The 21351-nt window shown below is 37.5% G+C and overlaps 1 protein-coding gene and 1 long non-coding RNA gene across 3 annotated transcripts in view; both read left to right on the top strand.

Moving 5' to 3' along the window:
• Nucleotides 1-21351, top strand: part of EFNA5 (ephrin A5) — a 280808-nt gene that overhangs the window by 41067 nt on the left and 218390 nt on the right. The window lies entirely within an intron of this gene.
• LOC129392340 (uncharacterized) overlaps nucleotides 20681-21351 on the top strand; it is a 121658-nt gene continuing 120987 nt past the window's right edge. Inside the window, exon 1 of the long non-coding RNA XR_008618097.1 lies at nucleotides 20681-20758. This is a non-coding gene — a long non-coding RNA (uncharacterized lncRNA). The remainder of the gene's footprint in view (nucleotides 20759-21351) is intronic.

Here is a 21351-nt window from a genome sequence, read left to right as displayed (position 1 = left end):
TAATAAACCTATTAGTTTATTTTAAAAATTAAAGTCCTCTTGGTGCTGGCAGTACACAGCATTTGATTCATGTAAGACTTCCTAAGAGGCAGCATGACATACTGGCTTCTTTTAGATTTTAGAGCATAAGCTCTAGAACTAATTATCTGCGCTTAGTAGCTATGTAGTCATAGGCAAATTCTTTAACTTCTTGGTTCATCATTTTTTCCTATCTGTAAAATAGGGATGATAACAGTACCTACTTCACAGTGTTGTTTCACGCATGACATTGAGTTAGTATACATGAAGTGCTTCGTTCTGTGTATGGCACATCGTAAGAAATTAATAAGCATTAAGTTTTATTATTTATAGGTTATAGGTTACTGTGGATCTAACCTAGTTAATCTTGATGCTTTATTTTAATTTAGTCTCATTGAGTGATGACATATTTTGAAACTAAGTATTATATAGGTCTGATAGTGAAAATTAATGTATTTCATAATTGACAGTGAGCAGTGCTAATGAATAGGACTTATTCTCCTCTAGGGAAAAAAAACATGTTTGCAGCTTGTGTAAACATCATTTTGGTAATTGAAATTGAAATTCATCATAATATAAAATACATGATTCAATAAATGAAACATTACAGTTAAATATATATAAATGTATTTACAGCTGAGAATTGGTGCCTTATGACACAGAAACAATGGCTTAACGCTCTTAATGCTAATGTATTCTTATCTTAAGTAGCATGCTCAGTTGTTTTTGGTGTGTTGTAAATGACCAGGCACTATTTAATAAAGCCTTGGCTTGTATTCTGATGACGAAGAAGGTTGCTCTGGTACAGACATTTGCATGCTAAACACTCCTTGGGTGACAATTCCTCAGGTGATGAAGTGGCTAATAACATTTATTATTATATCTATGTGTAGAAAATGAATGTTTCATCCCCATTTGTTGGGAAGTAGAGAGATGAGAACTCAAATCAATTCATCCAAGGACTCTAATATCCCTCTTTAGTAATATTTTTATGTTAATTTCACCAAAATTAACAAACAGAAATAAATGGAAATACATCACTTAAATATTATTATGACAAGAAGACTGAAAGGGGGGTACACATCATTTCGTTACTAGAAAAAAGCAACAGTTAATGAAATAACAAGAATCATTATAGCATATTTGCTGATGCTGTGTAAAATCTAATATTAGCCATGAAGAAAGGCATCTCAGAACTGTTTACAAGTAAGGCAAGCTTGAGAGTGAGTACTGCAGCTTTGGGCTGGGGATGCAGGAGAAATGGTCTGGAGATGAGGCTGGGGGTTACAAATCCTTTCTATGTTTAATAAAGAACAGGGCTCAGGGCTGTGATTGTCAAGGAAATGTTGTTAAGAAATATTTTTCTCTTAAGTTAAAAAATCAAAACCAAATCCAAATCCCATTACACTGAAAGTAATGCTAAAACAGTCTCAGTTTCATAAATGTGTTTTTTGAGGCTGCTTATAATGTATGTAACACCAGAATGATATTTTTCAGGGCTAAGCACATAATGTGGACTTTTGGTCCAGCAAAGCTGCTGTCCATAGTATAGATGTCTCATTAGCAAATTTATAGAAAATATACTGTGTTCTCTTCTGTTTTCTAGGATAAAGACTTGTGAATTTTAACTTGGTGGTTCTGCTTTTACTAAAGCCATTAACCATCATTTATACACAGTAACGCATTTTAATTGGACTAGGGCTTCTGTTTCATTCCAGGACCTATGTGCAGCCAGTGCTTATTAGTTAAATAATATTGCTAATCAATTCATAAGATCTTACTTCAATAATGAGTCATCATCCATCATGGTAGACTGAAAACAGGTGTGTGACGCTTGAATTTATCAGTTGTTTTAAGCTAGCAAAGAAATTGGCTTTCGCTATGTCTGTCAGCTATAGTATTGAGATATTCATTGAACGTATACTTAATCTCCTATACTGTAATTTAAGAAAACCAAACTAACTGTGTACAACTGAATTGCACATTTCATTAAAATTTGAAAATCATGGTAACAAGACAGGGATTTCTGAGTTATAATCAATAAGACTAATTTAATTTAGGGGTAGCTGAGGAGAAAGACGAAAATCAAGTACTGTAGTTTGAATTATGGAAAGTGTCACATTTAATTTCACAATTGGTTCTGCTGTGTTTGGGGATTTAGAATAATTTTATACCTTAACATTCAATCTTTATTTTACAGTGAATAAGCTAATTTTAGATGATTGTTCAATCTGTGTCTGTTTGCTATTATGGAATATTAGCTTTGGAATAATCTGGTAATTCTTACTTAACGCCAATTAATAAGGGATTAGAATTATAATTTTGGATGTAAACAGAGTGCTTCAAATTATCATGTATTATGTAGTTTATATAAATTGGCATCAGTGACAGGAAAAGAATCAAGGCATGCAGCCTGATGATGATTTTTTTCACTTGTCTTGGTTTTGCTTTGTACATATATGTTGGAAGAAATTGGCTAATTGTGAATTTAATAATCGTGCTAACTTATTGGTGGTTGCTAAATACAGAAATGTACATGAGCCAGTCTCAAAACACCTCACCTGTCAAGTTAGAGTGTATGTCAGCTAAGCCACCTGAAGTCAAAAGAGCCAACTAAATTCACTAGATTGAGTCAAACCACTGATTATTCAGGGGGGAAAAAAAAAGAGCTCCCTTGTTTATTAGCTCCGAGTAGAATTTTATATTTTTTTATAAGTTTATTTATTTATTTTTGGCTGCATTGGGTCTTCGTTGCTGCACACTGGCTTTCTCTAGTTGCATCGAGCGGGGGCTGCTCTTTGTCACGATGCATGGACTCTAGGTGCGCGGGCTTCAGTAGTTGTGCAGGCTTAGTTGCTCCCCAGCATGTGGGATCCTCCCGGACCAGGGATTGAACCCATGTCCCCTGCATTGGCAGGCGGATTCTTAACCACTGTGCCGCCAGGGAAGTCCCATTCTGAGTAGAATTTTAAAAATTAATTGCTGCAGTCTAACTTTAGAAGTTATTTTGGTGAGAGTTTTTCTTCTCTCAATTGATAAATCTCCCAGCCATATTTAGATGTTCGCATTCTGGGTTGTGTTAGGGCCAATCTTGTGCGTGTTAGAAGCACAGAAAGTTTGTGGAAACATTAAAATTAACCTGATAAAAATCACTGAAATTACTTTTGAACCGTTTGTCTTGACTGTATTAAGTAGTTGGCAAGTGACTGTTTATGTGTAACGTATAATCTTTGTGAAAGCCATATTTTTTCCCCTTAAATAATGTTATTCATGAAAGGAAGTTTTAAAGGTAAACAATGAATCCCTTGCATAAGGCAGCCACTGATTTTGCCGAGACTCTCATGTATGTTGTTCCGTATGCATAAGAATGAAGTTAATTAGCTAAGCTTACTTATGACTTTGGTAGGGTCATTTTCAAATGACTGCTCTTTTGGGGTGAAGTTAATCCCATGACTTAATTTTCATATGGGAAAACTATTTCTGCTGCAGAAATTCACCACCATCCAGTTGCTGAAGTTTATGGAGAGAGTCTTTACAGTCAACAAAGTTAGTAAAAGTGATACGTGGAATTTGGCAAAGAAATAAAGATACCTGTGCTGGGACTTTGGGGCCACATGTCTAGAAGGAGGGGAAGAAAGCAGTCTTTAAAGCTAAACTTAAACTAAATAAGTGACCTACTTTGTAGTAGTAAAAATTATGCTCTCAGCAAAATTATTGTATTATACTTAACGCACTGATAGTTAAAACTTTGGAATTTTATTAAATCTGCAGTCATAGTATATGGTGAAAGAATGAAAATCATGAAAGTTGCATAATGTCCCTGGTTATCTGGTAGGGTGGTTTTAAGGAAAATATGTGAAGGATGTTTCTTATGCAGGTGGGAATGCTAAACTTCAACCATGACTTTTGTTGTTATAACTTAGTCTGTGATCACTGTCAAGTTAGCATTCCCTTTTAATTATAGCAATAATTGTTGTCCTGATTTTGCACATTTAGGATGAATGCCTTGACAAAATTAGGGTAGCTGTTTGCGGTAGTGTAAAATCCAGTTACACAGGTTAAAGGCCTGTTTCAGACCCGATCCCGTAGATGTTTCTGGAGCAAAAGAAACACCATTTTAAAGATGTGATTTGGATAAAGTAGGGGACTCTCTCACTTGATATTGGAAAAAATTTCCACATTTTTGGTTTCCTTTTATTGATGTTCTTTGGAATTTGGAAAGGAGGTAAGTTGGAAACAATACCACCCTGTTCAAAGAAATGAATTTTTAACATCCTATAAGACTTTACCGAAAACTTCTTCCCTGTCGTTTTTGAGTGGCTGGAAAAAGAATTAGCACATCCTTAGGGTCATAAAGGATTTCTCTGCTTTCGTAATTTATGGCATTGACAGAGTAGTGAAGTACTTTTTTTGTAAGACTGCCACAACTGCCTCCCCCACCTTAACAAATGTTTTTGCCAGTAATAAGGCAAAATTACAAACGATAAATTATTGTAGTGGTGGCTGTTCACTAGCCTGCCCACCCATTCATGCTGTATAGTCCTTCATGGAAAGTTATGTTTAATGCCATGTAATGAGGCCTTAGAACTGGTGTACTCTCAGACACTTTGATGGGCTGTTAAATTTACAAATGTTCTAGGGCTATAAATTATCATTAAACGTTAGGAGAGAAAGAGATGAGTTTTTCTATGCATTTCACATGATTTATTTAAACTTCTAAACCAGGAAGCTGAAAAGAGGTGAGGATTCGGTGCTTCTGTTCACGTTTTGGAATTTAATCAGAACTTGGTACGTTTCTGGATCTAGATCAGAGAGAAGTTTACATGGAAACAAATGTAAACCTGTGTTAAATAGACCTACATGATGGATAAAGGAAAGTGATTTTCCGTTACGCCCATTGTTGAGCAAATCGTAGGACCCAAGAAGTAAGGTTAATCCCTGGTTATTCAGAGGAGATGGATCTTAAATATTACCAGTTATCCTCTTCCTCCTCCTTGCTGCCCACCATCTCACTGCTCATTAGCACCTTCACTGGCACCCCTAGAAGAAATCAAAGCTAGTAAAACTCATTTGGAAAAAGGCATACCCTGTGATGGTTAGGAGAACTCCCTTGGATTTAGTTAGTTCTGGGCTTGTATACTAACCTATGGGACTCTTAAGTCAATTACTCAAACTCAGTAAACCTCAGTTTTCCAGGAAGTAAAAATGAAATGATAATATTGACATCAGAGTGTTGTTATGGAGATTGAGTTAGAAAATGAGTGTGAAATGATTTACAAGGAGCCTACATAATGGCATAATGGAGTATTCAAAAAGTGGTAGCTGTTATTATTGTTTTATATTAGTTATGCCATTTAAAAAAATTTATGTGTAGATGATTTACAATATTAGTTTCAGGTGTACAACATAGTAATTCAATATTTTTATAGATTATACTCCATTTAAAGTTATAATAAAATAATGACTGTGCTGTACAGTATTTCCTTGTAGCCTATTTATTTTATACATAGTGGTTTGTATCTCTTAATCTACTTATGCCATTTTTGCAGAAGTCTTGATGGACTATGATACTGCATAATATAATGAGATGATAATGATGTGTTTAAACCACTGTTTTTTTAATGCTTGCTTCACATATTTAGTCACCTGGGGAGTGACTAAATACCCCTACCCAAACACCATGTGTTGGTCTCAACCCAGATAATTAAATCAAGGTATTTGAGGGCGAGGCATGGATATTTAAAAAAAAACAAAAACAAACAAAACAAAAAACCCCACAAAACTTTCTAGGTGATTCTGTGCAGCCAAGGGCTGCAACCAAATTGTTAAGAACCCTTGCCATTGCTTAGGATGTGGCATGTGTCCTCGTGGCTCACAGTGGCTGCTAAAGCTCCAGTCATCAGATTTACTTTCTAGGCACCAGGATAGAAAAAAGAATGAAGAGGAACATGTCCCCCTACTCTAAGAAGTCCCATACATATACTTCTGCATTGTCACAGTTGTCATTATGTAATCACCTCTCTGCAAGGGGCCTGTAAAATGAAGTGGTGTTATTTTTTTTTTTTTTTTCTTCCAGAAAGCCATGCATTCAGTTAAAAATTGGGAGATACAGGAATTCATTAGAAGTTCTGGAAACTGCATCTCAAATCAAGGGAAAGTCAAGTATATGAGGAGGGCATTACCTCCTATCTAAATACCTCAGTCTCCAACACGAAACTCTCTTCACTCTAAAAACAGCTCATCTAAAACCAGATTTACATTAACTTGTTCTTCCTTTTGTATTAATATCAACTCAAATCTACCAAAATTGTACCTGTGACCTCCTCCTCTCCTTCCTCTTTCTTCCCCATTTAATAATGATGATGATAGATTTTAGTTTAATCCTCATTTAATTCTCATAACAAACCGATGAATTAGGTATTATTCCTATTTAACAGATGAGGAAACAGAATGGAAAGTAAGTCCATCATGGCCAGGCAGCTCAGAGGGGTGCAGCCAGGAGATTGTTTGGTCCTGCCAGCTCCAAAACACATTCCCTAGACCTTTGTGCTCTTTGGCTTCCTACATATAATCACTTATTAAATTTGGTTGACTTGACCTTAACCAGGCCACATTTAGTTGTATTCTTTTGGTTGAGAAGATTAAAATAGGAAGGCTTGGCACTAATGTTTCTTTTTTCCTTGAATCAGGCACCCATCCCTAGTGTGGTGAATGACCTCCTCTGGGTAGTGAGTGGCCCAACCCTGCTTCCTGGGACAAGGACCCTTGTCAGTGGCACCAGGGCTGGAAGCGGAAGCTGGTTGAGCACTGAACCGCATCTCCCAACTCTGGACCCTCCTGGTAGCTTCTTGATGTCTCTCTGTCCTTACTCCTGTCCCCCAATCCATTTTCTGCTAGATTTTTCTGCTAAAGTTATCTTTTGTCAGGCCTATCTGGCTAACTTATCTGGTTACGTTTCAAAAACATGAATGTGATCACATGTTTTTGTTTTTGGGTTTTTTTTGGTTTATTGTTATTGTTGCTCCTGTGTGTTTTATTGTGGTATCATTGGCATATAACATTATATTAGTTTCAAGTGTACAACATAATGATTTGATTTTATATATATTGCAAAATGATCATGACAATAAGTCTAGTTAACATTTGTCACCACACGTACTTACAAAATTTTTTTCCTTGTGATGAGAACTTTTAAGATCTACTCTCTTAGCAACTTTCAAATACACAGTACAGTATTAACTATAATCATCATGCTGTACATTACATCCCCTGGACTTATTTAATCTTATTACTGGAAGCTTATTCCTTTTGATCACCTTCACCCATTTTGCCTACACCCCTCCCCTTGCCTCTGGCAACCACTAAGTATCATGAGCTCATTTTGTTTTTCTTTTGATCCCACATATAAGTGAGATTATATGGTATTTGTCTTTCTCTGTCTGATTTGTTTCGCTTAGCATAATGCCCTCAAGGTCCACTCATGTAGTTGCAAATGGCAAGATTTCCTTCTTTTTTATGGCTGAATAATATCCCATTGTGTACAGATAGATAGATAGATAGACAGACAGATAGTTAGATAGATAGGCATATTACATATTCATTTAACATTTTCTTCTTTCATTCATTCATAGATGGACACTTAGGCTGTTTCCCTATCTTGGCTATTGTAAATAATGCTGCTGTGAGCATGGTGGACCACATCTTTCTTTTGCTTAAAAACCTTTGATTGCTCCACATTTGCCAGAGGATGACTCTTTACCTTCTGGGCCCACTTTCTCATGTTAATCTTTACCATTGCCCTCCCACGCACTGTTTTCTATTCTAGACATACCAAATTACCTTCCCTTCCCTTCAAGTTCCATGCTTTCTTATGCCCTTTCACAGATTTGGTGATCCGAATCTGAAATATTATCTCTGTTCTCCACCTTATTGGTTCCTGTTCATTCTTCAATTCTCAGGCCACATTAGTTATTCCTGCTTCTATGCACCTGAAGCTTTACACACAAAACTCTATTATTGTGCTAATTATTTTACATTGTACTTATTTGCCTTTCTCCTTCCTTCCTCCCTCCCTTCTTTCCTTTCTTTCATTCTTTTTTTTGCCTGTATAAGTTAATAGTAGGCATTTTCCAAGTATTCCTACTTCCCCTGGACTCTGTTTCCTTTATTAAACATGGTAGTGGGCACATAGTTCATGCTCAATAAATGCTTACTGAAGAATACATATCCTAAAATGACTAATTCTTGGGAAATGATGAAATAAGAGCCTTTTGCAGCAATGTCTTAAATTACATTGTGTTACATTTGCCTAATATAGTGAAAAAATACATTTGACTTTGCCCCTCTGAAAAGGAAAAAGATTGTGAAGCCATGCTGAAAATACAGGACCCATATTAAGTCAGAATATGTATTTTTTAAGTGTCTCTTTAATTGACTTGGTACATCTAGTTTGGGAGACAGTATGTATAGATTTAGTCAATAAAGAAATGGTTTTTAACTTTAACATTCATAAATAGGTAAATGCATGATCAGTTTAAAGTAAGTAATTTATTAGAGTATTTGGTAATTTACGGTACAAATATTGAGAGATTGCTGCTGAATTGGTGGTGAAAGTAAATGAAACGTGGCTAGCACATTCAGGAGTTGCCCGAATGTGGGGATCTTTTAGTTTTTTTAGAAAATGAGAGATGCCAAGTGTTAACAAAGATTGTGTCAGTATTCTTTATTGTTGCAGATTTGTGCAACATCATTTATAAGTGAAAATCAGATGAAGGTTGACAGCACTGGAGTTGTTAGATTACTTGGAGGGAATGTGTCTAAATAAGGCAGCCTGCATCTCCTATCTGAGAAGCTCACTGGGGTTTGCGATTGTCAGAGTGCAGTGCTCCTGCAGACGTCTACAGCCATTTAGTGCCCTAGGGCTGATTTCTTTTGGAGATCTATTTACAAATGGGAAATTGGAGAAGTCAGAATTTTGTAGCCAGAGGTAGAAAAATGGGTCTTGGCTCTGTGTAGTGCCTTTTGGAGAACTGATTAAGCTGTTTCTTCTTTTATTTGTAGAATATGATTGCATCTGGGGCATAGATGGTGGTGATGAAAGACAGAGGAAAGTCCAGCTCATGGAGAAATCAGAAAGGAGGAGCCTGATGTAGATTAGAATTTGCCAACTTGTGTGTTAATTTGATTTTGTTTTTTTAATTTGCCAAGGCAAAGGCCTGGCAAGGTAAGATGACAAGCAGGGTCCAGTAGAGGTATGTCATGTAATACATTCAGATAAGTCTTGGTTTCTTAACATTTTTGCTCCATGCCGTTGGCCCATTAACTCAGTTGACACATATTTATAGAGGCACCCAATTGGTGTGAGGCTTGGTGGGGAAATGAAGAGAAATGAAGCTGGGCACATCCCTTGAGGAGGGGGTAGGATGGTTTTCATAAACAGAAATACTGAAAGAAACCTTAATCCTTTTTATCTTAGTGGACGTTTTCCAAGTTTTATGTTTCATTAATTAGGCAGTCAGGCATTTTATAACATTTTTGTCAGAGACTCAAGTGGCATGTCACACATTTTCTCTTGCTGCGTGTAGTAGTTTTCTCCAAAATAGCAGACCAAAGTGGTTTTCTCCCTCCTCATTCTAATGTGGACTCTGAACCTTTGGTGTGCTGAAACTGTCAGGAAAACTGTGCCTATCCTGTCATCACCAAACCTGAGATTTCTGAAGATCATGCCAAATGTATTTTCTGACATATTTCAGTTGATTCAAGCTGAAAGAGACTTCTTATCTTTTGATTTGTCAGTCTGCTGGCCTGAGGGAGATGGCTACAATCCCTGGGAATCATGTGACATGCAGAAGCTGAATCGCTGTTTTCAAGTGCTGTCAATTAGTGTTTAGAAATGGAGGGGAAAAAACAGTGCATGGGAATGTCACAAGTTCATATAATGAATTTTGTTTATAATGAATTTCACGCTCACACATTTCCTTACCAATAGAAAGTAACTGAAATACATCGAGATTTTATCATCGAATTAGCACTGAAAGCTTCAGATTTTCCTTCTATGGCCTTACCTGTTCAAAAGAGGCAGAGGAGAATTGTTGGCAGGACTAAATATGAAATGTTTGAATTGCATACATATTATTCACATGAAGATATTGTGCCTAGAATGGGCTTGGTAATGGTAGGAGCTCAGCAAATCTGTTTGATGAGTGAATGGAGGTTTGTAGATAGTGTGCTAGGGATATCCTTTGTTTTGCTTCTTGAAATGCATGCATTTTAATCTAAATATTTCATATGTCCACTTGTTTTTAAGTGGATATCTTTCTGTATGGAAAAAAATTAAGCTGTACCGTGTTTTCACTTCTATTTGCATTTCACCATGGCCCCAGCAGAGCACTGCAGTGTTCATCCCGCCTTATATATCTGACCCTTCTACCGTAGAAGTAGGAAAGAAGAATGGTACTTATTTTAGTAGTGGTTTTCAATTCTTCTTATTTACTTCTGAACAAATGCAAACTCTTCGGGACAAACTTGTCTTTTAGTATGAGGTTTTTTCTTTCTACTTACTTCTTTTGCCTCCTGTTATTGTAAGGTCTAAAGTTACAGACAACAGGTGGGCAAGTTGTGAGCATAGGGCGCTGGTGATGTTGCTGGAGGTTTAACCTGCTTCTCAGATTAGGAGGTAAACTTCTAGAACAAAAACCTATTTTACTGATTTTAACATCTGTCCCCAGTTTCTGGTGCAGTGACCAGCATCTGGTTGGTATTAAATGAATCTGTTTCTTGAATGGAACCTGAACCTTAATATTTGAAGGAGTAAAGAACACTGCTCTACTTCCATTTTCTCCTATACTTGGAGACTGTTTGTAGGTGTGTGCGTGTGAGAGAGAGATGGTCACCTTTCTTATGGATTGAAATGTATAGGTAAGGTAGGATAGAAAGTAGCCTTACCAGCTGAGTCTGGGTTGATTTTCCCTGGGTTAAAGCTGGAGAGATGCAAAAGCCTTTAGATTTGGCTCTTGAAAGTACATTAATGGTGGGTCAGAGTTTCTTCCACAAGACCACTGATGTGCCCACTGCCCTTGGATGTGAAGACAGGCAAAGGGGTGGAAATTGATCCCCTAATTAGCTCCTGGAAGAGAATGAAAATGTTACGTCTGGCTGTTCTCAGATGTAGTCAAAAGTACCCAAAGTCATCCAAATTAATATTTGGATTTTAAAAAAATCTAAATTGTGCTTGTTGAATAAAAAGGATTGGCTCCTAAAAGTTTCTTAGTGGCACTTTCTAAGACACCACAACTTGAAATGAATATAGTGGATCTTGATGTAAAGGAGCCTTTATTGGTGCAACTGACTGCTCAACATGTTTAGATGTTTCTTACTTGGCGCCGTACTTTCTATTAGCAACTGAAACGTGGCTCTTTCCTTTCTTGCTTTTTTTTTTTTAACATATAGAAGCATGGGAGCTTTTTTACTTTTTTATTTTTATTTTTTTAAGAGAGTGTTTGTGGACATATATATCTCCTTCACTGAATTAGCTCTCAGTTACCCACATGTGGTTTATTCAGCCTTGGGAATTATCTGCAGAAATTTGTCAAATCCCAGGCTGCTCTCTGCTCTCATTTGTATGAGTTATGTTAGTGTCATGAGTGTGTGCTGCGGTAGAACAGCTTAAACCAAGCAAAGCTGGGGAGGCAAATCAACCCATCCCCTCTGTATTATATTCTAAGGCAAAATATTCATCATTTTTATCAATCTTTTGCCCTTTTGAAGTCATTCTACCCATTATTAGCGTTGTTGACTATGAATTATATGCACTCTGATTAAAGATAAAGCACCACATAATATAAAATCTTATAATTCACCTTAATTCGCCAAACTTTCTTAGTGAAATTAAATCCTTTTGACTTGATCAAAGGTGCTACGTGGGAAGATTTGATTGAACTTGGGTTATTGGTTTCAATATAATGCTTATTAAATCTAAATACAGTTTCCCTAATTACCTCTCAAACCCCTTACTTAAATAAAATACTAGATCCTGAAGTGATGTATAATTTGAAGAATACTTTATAAATGGATTTTTTTGGGGGGGAAATTAACCATCTTTGGGCTTTAATCACGCACTCTCTTATTCTTTGTAAATAAGATAAAGTGGTCTAGTTTCTGACCTATTCAGTGGTAAAACATGGCTTTTGGCCTAACTGGGGAAAAGAAAAGATAGAAGAGACACCCTGCCTTGTGCTGATTATATCTCCAACTGACTGAGGTTTCTGATCATGGGATAGAACAGTTATTAGTCAGATTTTAAGAGAAGCCAGCTTTTAGAGTGCAAGATATATATATATATATATTTTTGGTCTGCTCTCTAGAAACCAGAGAGGAAAGGATGCATAATGGGCTGCTGTACTTGTGCATTTCAGCAAAGATCTAATCTTTTTGAATTCATTGCTTGTGAGTTATTATTTCTAATCACACGCTTGATTGACTCCAGCTAAATGACTGTCTGACTGCAAAGGCAGGGGTGTTAAATCCAAAACCATAAGTGCGCATTTTAACTGAAAATAGGGATCATCACAGAATGCCTTCTCAATCAGTAGTGCCTGACACCCTCCCCCCGCAACGTATTTTTAAATAGAAATCCTCTCGAATACTCATGTATGAACAGAGCATCACAGAGCATGATTGAGCTCCAAGAGAGAAGATTGAAACCCTGGAGGGGATATCAAAATGATAAAAACTGAGGCTCCATTGGTGCCACAATGAGTGTAGTTAATATGCCACTTTAGTCTGACAAGCCAGTCAGGTGCTCCTTAAAATTTGAGATTACCTTGTCATTTTAAAGATTTTTTTTTTTAAAGTGGAAGTAAGAGACGTTAGTGGTAATATTTTTTAGAAACAGGACTTGACCATTTTTCTCAATGCTTTTTGGATGAAAGTCTAGTAGACACCTGATTTTTTTTTTTTTGGTTGTTTACATAAGTATTTTCCAACATCAAAACATTGTGTCTCCTGAATAATTTGTTTTCATTCAAAATAGAACAAGATAAAGCGAAATCCCATGTAGAAAAAGAAAACAGCAATGAAATCTGAGCTTTCAGATTTCTCTCCACATAGGGCTTTTGTTTGTATCACTCATTTTAAAAAGTTAAAGAGTTGTTTGAACATTTAAATATACTGTTCGTAATGTTATAACTTCCTGATAAGGTTTGTTGATTATATTGCTGGGATTTTTGCCTTTCTTGATTTAATATCATACAAATATTCAACAGTTGCTTCTGGATTTTTGAGAGAGAATATTTGCACAATTTGGAACCTAACAGGAAATCCATTTGAATGTATCTGCCTGGCTCTCCTGAAAGCTGAAATAGCCATTGGTCTTTACTGGAGAAAAGAGCCTTATCTAGAGTCAGCTGCAGGTGCTCAGAGATTGTATGTGTGTTGCCTTCAGAATCAGGGAGAATTATAAATGGACTCATGATAAATCGTCTGAACACCTTTCTGCCTGGGAGAAGGCCAGTGAAAGCTAAGTGTTTTCATGCATGACTAGCTTATTTATTTTTACTAGTATATTTCAGTGGCAATTTAAAAATAATTACAGATTTTACATTAGATGATACTTTGTACATGATTTAAGATTCTTTAAAACACTACCTGATTTTATGAAACTGCTTGAAATTTAAACACTGTCAGCACCAAGTTAATATGTCAAATATTCAGTGTTTTATAGTTTAAAGATAAAATTTTATTTCATTTCAGCATCACAAAGCTTCCTTCTGGAAGACCCATCCCGTAGTATCTCATGCCTAGGGAGGAGACTGAAGTTGCTATGAACCAGTTCTAGCAAGAAGCATTATCTGCGTAATTAGCGCAGCGGCGATACCGTGGGGGACTTGGATTATGTGTGTAAACTATACAGGGTGTGAGAGTTGGGTGTTAATCTTTTTATGAAGGTCACTGGATGGTGAGTAGGAACAGGTGCTAGGACGACTATGAGTTCTCTAAGGATCAAAAGGTTAGATAAACTGCTTTTAGGATTTATGCAGGGTAGTGATTTTCATGTCAGTTTAATTACCGTTATGTTTTACAAGACTGTCAATCAGGATGCCTAAAAATCTTAAGGAATTGGAGGCCCTGAAAATTTTTGAGGTCTTTTCTGATTGGGTTTATTTGATAATCATTCTTTTCATGATGACCTTAGTTGAAATGAAGAGTTGTTAGAACTGCAAGGCCTACTTTAGTGTCAGAAAAAGATTTAATCAGGAGTCTATCATCCAGTGAGAAAAATGCCTTTCATTCTCTTTTCATTTATTTGAAATTACTTAGTGATTCAGGAATCTCTTATTGGGGTCATTACTTTGATTTTTAACTTGGCAATGTAACTCTTGAAGTACTTTATGTAAATGATTTTCTTCAAGGTGCACTGTGTTTAAAAAGCTATCAATCAGTTGAAAATTGTTTTTAATTTATTTCACTCTACAAGCACGATCTGTCAGGAAGAAATAGAGAACAGAAGTTCATACAGCAAGGGTCATGCTGTGCCATCCAGTCACCAATTTATAGCAAATTTTCAGTGTTTTCTTCCTTTTTAGGAAACTTGAAACATCTTGAAGATTACGTTTATTTTAACTTGGTGGTAGTAATTACACTGGTCACGTTATAGTTAATAACTTGCGTGTCATTTCTTCAACCCCAAAGGCATGAAAATAAAAAGAAACTTACATGATATGAAAAAATACCCTCAGCAATTTTTCCAGGCCTGTTACTTTTATAAAACACTTGAGATTTTATTTTTATTAATGTAAGACACTTAGAAATGAGTAACTAGCAAATAAACTTAGTGGTATAATTCAAGTTTATATTGCTTAGTTAATAAAAGGAACAAAATCACAACCTTTCCCAAGGTTTACCTTCCTCTTTCTTTTTTTATATTGCAAAAGAAAATGGTTAAAGTTATAGGGTTTCATGTCTTTTAGGAAATTATCTTTAGTTGTTTGGGTTACTTTAAGTGTTTCTAGATGATGAAGCAAATTTTGTGGCTTTTGCCAAAGCAATGAGTCTTTCAGAAATTTTATTTGGAAACAGTTTGTTTTATTCCCTGTTTTGCTACTGAGTTTGTATGTCTAGAAGGTTATTCCTTTAACTTTTATTCATCTAAGAGGATTCTGAGATCTTATTGCAGATTTTACAGTCTGGTAAACACAAAATGTATTCTCAGAGTGGCTCTCTTCCGTTCTCAGCAGTTCATTAAGTAGGCTTCCCCTGTATTAATAAAGTGACTGACAGGAATATCACAACTGGGGCCTTTTTGTTGGAGAGCTGCTCACAGCTTTGTTCCAGATCTTCACTGTGCGTTGCAATGAATGCTTTTCTTTGCATCTATATCCTGATTAAAAAAAGAGCATGCTCTCCTTGATAACTTTCTAATACTAATTCTGTGGGACCTCAACAGTTACCAGTTAGGTTTATGGTCCAATCAAGGTAAATATTTTGGATGAGCTTTTATTTTTTTAAATATAGTTTCAAATTCTGTTTTGAAAAGAGAATTTTCACTGTCTGGGCTGATTTTTTGCTTGCTTGAGCTATCGATGATTGCATGTTCTAAAACATACAGGCTTTCCTGGTTGTAAGAGTCCAGAATTCATAGTTAAGATGGCCTTATTAGACATTCCTCAGTGATTCATGTATTTTCCTGATTCTGTACAATTTCATTAAGTCATTATAATACAACTCATTATAAATGTCATGGAAGTTATAACTAATCAAGTTTCATGTTTATTAGTACAATTTCCTTCCTAAGAAACATCAGAAATGAATAAGAGAAATACAGTTCTAGTCTAGGAACCTGAAATAATTTTCATGTAGGTGTTTATATATAACATAAGCCATAGCAAAAAATAGCTTGAAGTTCTCTACTGGATGATGATATTTGATAAATGTAAATTTTATGTTAAAATTCTTGGTTAATTTCTGAGAAGACTAGATACATGTGAAGGATATCTGTTAATCATCCCTAACTCCCCACTTCTATCCTATGCTAATGTCAGGTTAGTATGTTGTCAGAATTGTTGTGTCACTGGGTACAGAAGCAGTTACCCATTCAGTTTCTTTAAATGAAATCTAGCAGAGAAAATGATTTGAAATGACTGCTCCCTGCAAATTCATTCATTCCTTGGTTGCTACTACAGTGCTTTTTGTTACTAATCAGGTCAAGGATGTGGGTTCAGGCTGCATTAGACTAACTAGGTTAATTCCTGGATTTCCAAGGCTAAAAATGCCTGTCTTGCTCACTCACCAATATTCATCTTTGGAACTAAAAAGATTGGTTTGACTACAGCAGCACAAACCCATATCCTCTCTGGAAAAAAAAAAAAAAAAAGCAAGCTTATGCTCTTTGTCTTTCATATTCATATATCTGCAATTAGAACCTAGAATTCTTAAAGAAAAAAAAAAAACTAAAAGAAATAACCTTCCAGACATATGTGCCTGTCAATGAAATAGAATAAAGAAAATCTAATATATTTGTGTACAAAATTTGAACGTTCATTGACGTAACCTCAGCCTCCTTATTCTGCACCGAGGGCCAAACTTAAGTCAAGACTTGAGCAAATCATTTTGTTGTCTTCTATGGAATTTTTACAGCCTTACATTTTTGTAGGTAATGTGTGATTTTATGTAGCAAAAAAGCATATGCTGACGACTCAGTATTTGGTTCATTGTGGGTTAAGATATCTACTAACATTTCATTTGTACTTGGATTGAATTTAAGACTATTTTAAACATTGTCTTTTGCGATATGATTTTTGTAGCTTTTCCTTAAACTATGGCGTTTCCAGCTTGGTTTTTATGTCATTATTTTTGTCTGTGCACTCTGGCCTCATATGTGTGGTGGAGTGATAAAGCTGTGTTGCTAGGCAGAGTTCTGCCAGGCAGTTCATGCTGGGCTTCATATCTGTCATTGCCCCACTTTCATGTTTCTATGAGGATGGAAATGAGTTGAGACAGAATATCATTGGGAATCGGCACATAGTTAAGTGCCCAGGTCTCCTGATTCTCCATTGAGTCGTCATGAATGTCTCTGAACAGCGCCAGTGGTATTCTTGGCACGCGAGGCTCAGCGGGAATAACACTGAAATAGCAAAGATCGAAACCTTCGTTGCTAGAATATTCTCTGCTTGCTCTATGACCTTTTTGGTCTCCTGCCTTTGAATATGTGCCTATGCCTTGGTGCTGCTACAGGAAGATCAGGGCTGCCATAAAAAGTGCCAGGGGGAAGGCAGGAAAGATGTGAATAAAATGAGCAGTGGGTGACATGATAGTATTAATTTTTTTCAGTGTTCGTGGAATTTATATTGGAAACATGGGACTTTGACATCATGTGCATTGAAAAAGAATCAAAAGATAATTCTCGTTTTTCAATAGCAAAATTTAAGAAAGGATTACAGAAAGAGACACTTTTGTGATGATTCAATGATAGCATGACAGTTCTATAAATGTAGGGTTGGCCCTAAATAATTTGCCTTCATAAAGACAAAGTAGCGTGTTACATCTTAGTAGTTGACAAAAATAACTGATCATTTGCTTTTTCACATAAAGTGTTTGGCTGTATGTATCTGTAAATTAACAAGATCTTGCAACTGAATGTGTTTATTAGGCTTTTCAAAATGTCTGCCAGGCTTTGGAACCTCAGAAAGGGAGGCGGGTGCTGCATGAGGCTGGTCTGCTCAGCATTTCTCTGTAAATGCTCCTCTCATGATAGGCCTGAAAACCTTCAATGTTATAATAATGCTAATAAAAATGGAAAACTCTGAATTCTTTATAGATGCATAAAGAAGTGTAATTTCTCTGTGACCTGAATAACTCTTCGAATCGCTGCTGTGGCCCTTTGAAAGAAGGCGGCTCTACTCTACTGCTTTGTGTTCCTTTGAACATTTTGCTATCTGACTATTTTAAGGACAGAAATAATAGAAGAGAATTTAACTCAGGGTTATACTTTGAGGGACAGGTGGGATTCCCTCCCACCCCCCGCCCTGCAATTTTTCCCCCTTCCCGGTCTATTGAACAGTGCTATCTAGCCTGGCTTCTTAAATGAGAGGTGATCTTGTTGATGAATAAAATTAAATGATAATACAGTTTTTCACTTTTTCAGACTCTCCTACTTTTCAGTTTTGTCCCTTTGAGAATCGTAAATTGGATTTGTTATCGCGACCTTTCAAGAGGCACCGCTCAGTCATCCTATTTTAATCGTTGGCCGGCAGGTGCTGGAGTGGAAGACAGAGGGCAGTATATTTGGAGGCCTGTGGCCTTGGGAAGCAGAGACATTCAGGGGGAAATAATTCTAACAGTGATCCACTCTCTCTGCTGAACACGGTCGGTGGAGTGGTCGGTGGACGCAAGGTGAGGCGTCTGCAGTAATACAGCCTCTGAGTCCCAGACAGGCTGGGGTGATTTTGCTTCCCCCCCGCTTTGCATGGATCAGCATCTGGGGGGCTTGCTGCATTTTAAGCCCTCTTCTGCTTAGGAGTTATTTTTCTCATTTTGACGTGGATCTCCTACTCCTGCCACTAATGTTAATAACCAGGGGAGAAAGATCAAAGGAGGCCAGGGAAGAGGGGAGGAGGGGAGGAGGGCAGCCTGGGCTGGCTCGGCAGACAGTTAGTTTTAATGACCACTTTTATAGGTAATTTTAGTAATGACAGATTTCGGTTGTTGCTTAAATGAATGGAAATTATTGATAGTAAATTTTCATTGTTTTTGTTTCTTTGTGGGACACCGAAGGCTGGCATAAAAACCATACAAAGTCATATAAACGGTAACAACCAAGCACATTGCATTAGAAATTTAGAAAGCACACCCTTTTAATTACACTGTGTCATTTTAGTTGGTCTCCTTCCAGTTTCCTTCTTACTTAATTTAACAGCCTCATGATTATTTGAGATTTCTTTTATGAATTATTGTAGCTGCATATAGATGTGTATGGAATATGTAAAATCCGTGTTTCCCAAGAAGAAATATTACACCCAGGATTCACTGTGAGGAAGCCCGGGAAGTTTTGTGGTGCCCATTTATTGAGCATCTCGCAATTAGAAAGCACTGTTTAGGGTTAATTTTAAAAGCCTAAAGCCTTCCAAATTCTAGTTAAGTGATCTGTTGGCTGGGTATTTGGACATTGACAGAGACTGAAGTCTTCACTGATCTTCCGGAATCAGCCGAGCCTGGCGTGGGCTGCCCGCGGCCATCGAGAGCGCCCTTGCGGACAAAGGGGGAGGCTGTGGCCACGGACGGGCTCCCCTGCCCTTTGTGGAGGGGGAGCCCGCTTGAGTGTGGCCGTGTCTCGCCCAGCATGGGGGTAACACCCAGCCATGAGGTTGTAGTTGCTTCCCTTCCCACTCCTCTGCCGAGAGCTGGGTCCTGCTTGCCACCGGCCAGGCTGGGCCTCAGAGCCTCCCTCTCAGGCTCCAGGGAGCCCCTCTCCCTGGACCCCAGGACACCTCTTCTCGTGGCTGCCTGGCATAGTGGCATGCAGGGGACAAAGAGAACATCCTGCAGAGGACATGTTCAGCTGAAATAGCCAGGCGGAAAGACCTGCCTGCATGCGCCGTAACGTTTGAAAGTATGTCTGCATGAGCGAGAGGGGAGCCGGGGGTTTGAACGGTGTATTTCTACGGTGAATGAGGCTTAACATTTTAAATTGTGTATGAGGCTGTGAGCCACAGCCTGAGAGTCTGGCTTTGTTTTGTCGAATCATTGACTAGATCGAGTCTCCTAGTACAGTCGCTCAAGGGGGGTACAGAGTGAATCCCAGAACTGGTTAGGAGGTGCCCAGGCATTTGGGGACCGAGATGAGGAGTACGTATCCTGAGTGGCAGACCGAGACATCTAGATGCCGGCATCGGACATTCAGTTTCGGAAGCCCTTGCTGCAGTTCAAGCGACATGTTTCGATATTACAAGTACAGCTCCTGCTTCAGAATTAACTGCAGCAGCAGTGATGTACACGTTGCCAGCCCTCTTCAGGCGAGAACTGGGTCTGTGTTCCTTTTGGCTTTGCTGAATGCCGTTTTCCTCGTATGGTACTGAATTTTAAAAACGCAGGGAAATCTGTGGGCAGGTGGATAGTAGCTGGCTTCGACTTCCAGGCGCTGACAGCTTATCTGCATTTTAGTGTGAAGGAGGCTTTGGGAGAGTATGATGGAGGGTTGGTAGGGAGATGGGAGACGTTGAGAGATGAATAGGTATATCTGGTCCAGGTCTCTTCTTAGGTATGGGCCATACATGGTAAGCAAGGTGAGACCCTTTTTGACACTGTAGATTTATTTATATTTTACTTTCTTCTCTCTCGTGTCCCCACCCTGACTCTTCTCCTCCCCTGCACAAACTTTTTGAGAAGTGAAGAAGAAAAAGAAGACGAACTTTTGAATTTTCAGCTGAAAAGATGCAAGTTCAGCTACCAAATATCATAGTCTCTGTCATGATTGAGTATTGATTTTAAATGTCACAACAGATTGTTTTTTATTGTTTTGTAATATAGGTTAGTAAAACCTGAAATCCATGGGGGAAAAAAATCATTAGTTTTAAAAGTTTGTACATTAAATGACCAGAAAGTAAAATAGACACTATTGTGTTAAAACAGTTTTTTTAAGATATCGATTAACTGGGCTCAAACTTTACTGCAGATGTTTGGAGATGGAGAAGAAGTGAGTGCAGTGCCATCCCCAGAAGAGAGGGGGTTAGCCCGCTCACTGTGTTATGTAAGTGTGTGTGTCTATGCTTCCCTCCCTCCCGAGGGTCAGAGGAGATCACAAGCTTCCCCCATTTTTCATCTTAATGTGTTGAAATATGTTATTAGTCCTAGTAGTCCGGTTCAGAAATGTTTTTATCTGTACTTGTGGATGATCTCTTTTAGGACATAAACTTTATATTGGCTTTCACTGCTGTGGGAAATTTTTAACATTTTAAACATAGCTTTAAAACTCAAGGCTAGGGACTTCCCTGGTGGTCCAGTGGTTGAGAATCCGTCTTGCAATGTAGGGGACGCTGGTTCGATTCCTGGTTGGGGAACTAAGATCCCACATACTGCAGGGCAGCTAAGCCTGCGTGCTGCAACAAAAGATCCTGCGTGCTGCAACTAAGACCTGACGCAGCCAATTAATCAATCAATCAATCAATAAATAAATATAAAAAAATCCTCAAGGCTAGTAACAGGATGACTATATTTATAGTTTTGTTTCAAATTGATATCTATTGCCAATATAATTACACTATGTTAGATCTCATTACCTTGACGAAAGATTAGAAAAGCAAAGAAAACATCAGTCTACTAAAGATATGAGAATACAGATTT

The sequence above is a fragment of the Physeter macrocephalus genome, chromosome 8 (assembly GCF_002837175.3).
Source record: "Physeter macrocephalus isolate SW-GA chromosome 8, ASM283717v5, whole genome shotgun sequence".
Lineage (NCBI taxonomy): Eukaryota > Metazoa > Chordata > Mammalia > Artiodactyla > Physeteridae > Physeter > Physeter macrocephalus.
Note: the sequence above shows the minus strand (reverse complement) of the source record. Positions and strands in the feature narration are given on the sequence as shown.